Genomic DNA, 6,168 nt, shown 5'->3' on the forward strand with positions numbered 1-6,168 from the left:
GACTCCACAAAGAAAAAGCCGTCCACCAGCGGAAGGTTTGTGGCCCACGGTTTGTGCAGCACCCCGTACTTTATTTTACGGATCGTTTTTTCATATTCACTCGGCAGCAAACCCTCATCTCCCTTGGGATGCAATTCAGGGGCAACTACAAGACGCAGGGCTTTGCTTGACGTCCTGTTGGCGGCTCAAACTCCGTGAGCTTCGTCGCCATTGCCTTGACAAAGGCACTCTCCGTGAACGATTTCAAAGCAAACCATCCAAAAAATATGGGCAAAATATTGTCCTTCGACGCCAACATCAGCCTCAAAAGCTATTTTATTCTGCTACACTTGGGAGGCGTTCCAATGTCCGTTCCTCGAGGCAAGCAGACAGCGGTGCATTGAAAAGGGTCACACCGCCTGCGTATATTTCCCGAACAACTTTCACAAGCCTGTGGGACGGATCCTCAGAACACCATGGCGACTCACCTCCCCGTGAAAAGCACTCTTTCACAGTTACCTCGTTGATCGATTGCAATGCAAACTCCACCGCTCCACAGCGTCCATTAAACGCCTCCTCATCAAAGACGTGACGTGGAATCGGTCCCAAAAGATACATGTGTTTTTTGACCTCTTTCCAGTATTCCGCTTGTTTCTCTTTGGTCTCATCACGCGTCATCCAGGCGCACACCGCCTTCACATCCACCTCGTCGGGGCAATTCACGATGATTCGCGCGGCTTGCAGTTGCTTCGCCCACTCATCATAGTTGGCTACGTTTGGGGAAGGCACCACAATCATGCCCCATCCAGAAGTAGGCGCAAAATGTCTCGGTGGCGGCGTTCCCTCCTTTGCCACATCGTAGATAATATACACATTCCTCCCATGCCCCCTCAAACTTCTCAACTCCGAGATGCACATGTCCTCATCGCCGCATCTTGTCACCGTCCTGCTGGTCTTGTCAGACACGTACGCATCTCCTCTCCAAAACAGTGGACTACCACTTGGAGTTTCGTGGCATCGCAGTGCAGCAGCTGGTAGAGGAGGTACGAGCCGGCATTCACCGACTTCCCGATCCCGGGCGTCCCAATCAACACACGCCGCTTTGGCTTAAAGTCGGTCCCACGGTGACTGCTGGACCACGCGGTTACATCGCCCTTGACGGTCTGCCATACTCGCTCCACCTCACAGTTCACAAAAACGTCCTTAGGAAGATCCTGTATCGTATGCCACGAGTACGGCCATCCCTTCTCCGAGGCAAGCACCATCAACACGGGAGGTGCTGAACCACATTGCTGCACAGCGTCATCCTTTTCGAGGGTGTTGCCAACTTTCCTGTACGACCATGACTGTTCTGGCTTCCCCTCATGCACCCCCATTCCAGTCCCCGTTTTAATTCGCTCATCGTCGTCCGGAAGTTCCACCGCATGGCTCCGCCTCGCATTGTGCACAGACTTGCACACTCCCTCCAGTTTCTCCGGTGCGCTCGTCGTCGTTGGGTTCCTCGCCTCCTCGGCAGCCGCATCCAAGAAACGTTTGGTGGAGTTATGAACAGCTGCTTTTACCTCCGCAGCAGCCAATGACCACCCCGGTAGATTGTTGACACCCTTATCGCAAAGCCTGCGTGTATCCTCGTCGAAGATCACTTCACCCTTCACAGCTCGCTTCATGCCCAAATAACGACCTGATGCCTGCATTTCGTTCAACGCTCCTTTACCACGGATATACCTCGTGGGGTCCCTGAAAAACTCCTCCAGCATGACATCCCGATTGGTTTCCGCAACGCCCCTGCCGTCCAGTTCCCTCGTAAGAAAGTCGTTCAGCTCATTTCGTTGACGCGAGCTCTTCCCTTAAACAGCACCTCTTCGATATTAGTGGAAATGGCAAATTTCATTTCTTGCGTTCGTCTTAGCCTTTCCTCTGCCTCCCGCCTCGCTTCTGTCAGTACCTGCGTAAGCACTCCGTTTGGTGTTCTTCTTGCAAGAGGAGTGATCGTATGCTTTTCTTTCATAGTCCCTACGTTGCCCGAGAGAGTGCACACCTTCGTGAAGAGGCCTAGTAATGGCCTCCAGCGCTTGGTGCGCAGTTAAGTTAAGAATTTCTTCAAGAGGCCGCTGGTCTTGTACGTAATCATCCGGATCCTGAACAAACAACTCCATCGTCACATTGTAGTCTTTCACCAACAGCCGCCCTGCCGCCAGCATAATTCCAAAGGAAACCACTCAGCCTCATGTTGGTGCTGCTCATGGTCCACTGCGGCCACACTTTACTCTCCACCACATGTCGAGCTGCAGCGTCGGAACCATCACAAGAGCCGCTGCAAGGTGCCATCACAACACCCGTGCGGTGAAGCATCCCACTCGCACCGCCCAACTGCGGCATGCAGGTGCCGCTGGCTCCAAAGGACACTCGCGGCTGTTTCCTCCCGCAGTCCCAATGGCGTTGGGCGTGGCACTCGCACGGCAGGGTGGTCGGTGCGCCATGCAGCCGCACTGCAACGCCTGTCGGTGAAGCAGCCGAGGCCCACCGCCCCCGCAGCAACACGAGGCGTGCAACCGGCAAAAACACCGCCACATCATCGCCCTTTTTCATTTTGTTTTATTTACGTTTTCTGTCTGTTTGCCCCATCACCGACACCAAAAATAGGTGCACACATTCACAAAAGGGAAGAAACAAAGAGAAAAGGAGGCACGATCCCACCGTCCCGCCGCGGGCCAACACTCTCCTCCACACACCACCATTGCCGTACAGGGGACCGCAGTCACATCGCAGAGTCAACACCACAATGTGCACCACACCATCGTGCAGTGAACAATGGGCGAGACGCAGCCACGCATCGCCCCGCTCCATTTTACCACCACTCAAGTGTTGCGTGCCCGCACAAAGCAGCAAACAGAATCAGAGTGCACGCAAACCCAATCAACACCCTCACTCGCTGAAGCACATTATTCGCATGGAGTGACAACATTTGGGGACACACCAGCAGCAGCAGGCTGCATGGAATTTCCCTGCCAACCCCGCAAAGAGACACAACAACTCTGCGGAGTCAAAGTGGCAGCCCCTCGGTGATGCCCGCAGCTCACATGGCAGGAAGAATCCCACGCACGCATAGTTCCGGACTCCTCGCTGTTTGAGTGCACATCAATAAAACGTAAAAAAAAAATACGTGCGCGCAAGATGGAATTAAATATGCGGAAATGTCGGCCTGCTTTCTCCGATGGCGTTGGCGAGCAGTCCCACACAATCCAATCAAGGTAGCACGCCGGACAGAATGGCGTCCGTCAATCAATAAAAAAATGCGACACTGAAAAGGAGCAGAGACGAGTTGGCGCATGCGATTGCCAGCGACAACTGTGAGCAACCCGCCAGCACCAACTGGGGTGCCGAGGAGCACGCTTGTGTAGAACTGGCCGTCAGGCAGAGAGGGCAAATAAAACAAGAGGGCAGCAAACCCTCTCGTTCAATGTCTCCTGACCACGACACCAGAATCAAAATACCATGGACGATAAGAGCGGCAACGCCTTCTACAAAACATCGTGTCAAGAAGCCGCAGGACCTCAGGAAGGGAAGAAGGCAGCGGCGGCAGCCACAGCGGGGGAAGCAATAAAACGGCTGGCAGGCACCCTCACGTCGACGCGCACACCAAATCCGAGTGGGCCGGGGGCGCAGACCGAACCGCTCGGAAACACACGCATCAAATCCGCAAAACAAAGTCGCAGTGAATCGACAGGAACTCCCCGCCCAAAACAAATTTATAAAGTAGCGTTTTTCAGGGGGATCCGCCTTTCCGACGACGGCACGGACGCCTTGCAGGAATTTCTTGCAAATCTCCCTTCGCAGGTCCGCATGAAAACGCAGCGGAATAAAAAGTAAGCGCAACGACGCAAAAATAATAATCCTCCTGACCGACCAGGTGGCGGGCCGCCCTCGCGCAAGTGGACAAAACAAAACTTCACTCCGGCCTTGTCGTGGTGGTCGTCTCGCAGCATTTTCTTCCTTCTCGTCGCAGTGCACATCCCCTCCCACAAATCATTTGTTCGGGCCATGTTCCTGCGGCCAAACATCGCGCTGCTCGATCCCGCGGCACAGTCCTCGGCACAGAAGTGAGGGAAGAAAGACCGCAGAACGTGCGAGCAAATCCGAATTCGGTGGCGGTCGCTGCAGTGAAGATTGACGTCCCACGCGGTGTCCCTTTTCTGGGTCCGGCCCTCACCGCGCCATGCTCTCAGCGTGCGGTGCGCCGGCCGCTCCAAACATCCACACGTGCTTGCGTCTCACAGTCGCTCCCAGCCCCGTTCGTTGGCTGCATCAGGGATGTCGCCATCCGGAGACGGGCATAAGGACGTTGCATCCAACAAAACCTTCAGAGGCACCCGCTGGGCCAACGACGACCATCACTGCGGGATGTGTGGCCCCTCCGCCGCTCACCTCAAATCGCGCTTCTACGCCTCCTCGAGCAGCAGCAGCAGCATAAGTACACCGGTCGACTAGAGGCCGTCACCAGCCATTGCAGGAAGACCACTGTGCCCCAGTGCTATAAAGCCCATATTGCATTGACGGGCCACTTCGGAAAATCCTGTCGCATCCTCCCCATTATGCGGAAACACATCCGTCGTGCATGTGGCCACCGCAGCCAAATGAATCCGGTCCAAATACCCTCCAAATCAAATTCCCCTTTCCTCAAGCCATTCCCTCATTCCATGCGCCCTGACCCTCATCCGCACGTGCCCACTCACACAAGCCGCAAAAGAATGGTGGTGGCCGCCCAACGCTCCGGAAACACATGCACAAGCGCACGGCACAACGGCGGAGAAGCGCACACCTAAAAGGATGCGGCCCTCCACAGCAGTCGCAGCCCATCGCGCGCATCACACCCGCAGGAAGAAGAGTGACTCGCCGTGCGCTCCCTCTCTCCTCCCCTCGCTTCATGCCCACGGAGGAAGCAGCAGCCACCCGCAACCGCCAGAACGCACTAAAAAAGAAGCATCCAAATCCACTGCAATCTGCATCTTGTGCGTGCATGTGGTTGTGTGTGCCTGCAGACACACGAGGCAAAGAAGTAAAAACAGGAGCAGAGCATGTGAGGGACGCACAAACAAAAATGTACAGCAGAAGTGCATGGCAGAAATAAACAGAAAAAAGACTGCCCAAACTCATGATACTGCACTGCAGACCAAAGCAGCGGCAATTCATAAAAAAATTATTAAATTTTAAAAAAAAATCATCTTCATTCCACACCTCACGCTCTGGAAAGAAAAAAGAAAACAAGAAAAGATAAAAAAAGAAAAATAAAAAAGATAATAAAAAAAAAATTGAAAAAAGTCGTCCTCTATTACGGCTACACACAAATAAGAAAAAAGAAGAAAAGAAAAGAAAAACCCATCACACAAAAATTCACTGGCTACTGTGTGCGCCCACCAAACTGTCTGTATATTTTGCCCGCACATTAAAAATTAGATATTTAAATGTCTTTCAACCGTCCGACCCTCCGTGTGCCCGCACATCGTTTATATTTCATGGGTCATCTGCGTGTTGCTGCTCCCCTCAGTCCTTTTATTGGTGCGTGAGTGCGGCCCGCAGAGCACAGTCACTCGTGTGTGTGGGGACTGAGAGAAGCACGCAGACATGACGGGAGTCGCGTCACTCCATCGGGGGAGTGAGCGCAGCAAAAAAAAAACAAAAAAAAAACACGGCGGCAGGGTGTGGCTGTGTGTGTGTGGCGCTGCGGGTGTCTGCCAGCCCTGGCCGCAAAGAAAACAAAACAAGAGGGAAGAAATGTGTGCTCCGCCCCACAGGCCCTCGTCGCACGCCCACACGTCACGGCTCCCTCAGCGCGCCGTTCGTCGCGGCCCCTCCTCATGCGTGCAGCAGGCGAGGCGCACAGGGCCGTCGTCGTGAGCGTGTCGGTGGGTGTGCGAGTGGAGCAGTTGGGCGGGAACACACGGCACCCCTCACAGGAAGAGTGCGGAAGAAACAATTAAAGAGGGAAGAGTAGAAAAGAAAAAAATCACTTCCTTAGTGGTTGCCCCAAAAGCAAAAAAGAGGGGATGGGGAGTAAAAAAAAAAAATGAAAACACAAAAAAAAAATTGATTCGGCAGGAATTCCATGTGCCATGCAGCACAAGAAGATCGGGGGCGTATGCATATTCCCTGCACCACAAAAAAGAAAACAAAAAAAGGAATTGTACTCTC

At 53.6% G+C, this 6,168-nt stretch overlaps 1 pseudogene, besides 4 other annotated features; it reads right to left on the reverse strand.

Moving 5' to 3' along the window:
• Positions 1–2,567, reverse strand: Tc00.1047053511225.20 (annotated as a pseudogene; the record flags this gene model as incomplete).
• Positions 1–6,168: a sequence feature (areas not merged during assembly with more than two copies in the genome that could not be assigned to a particular haplotype).
• Positions 5,168–5,198: a sequence feature (AT_rich).
• Positions 5,227–5,288: a sequence feature (A-rich).
• Positions 5,327–5,353: a microsatellite.

This window comes from Trypanosoma cruzi, genomic scaffold (assembly GCF_000209065.1).
Source record: "Trypanosoma cruzi strain CL Brener 1047053517077 genomic scaffold, whole genome shotgun sequence".
Lineage (NCBI taxonomy): Eukaryota > Euglenozoa > Kinetoplastea > Trypanosomatida > Trypanosomatidae > Trypanosoma > Trypanosoma cruzi.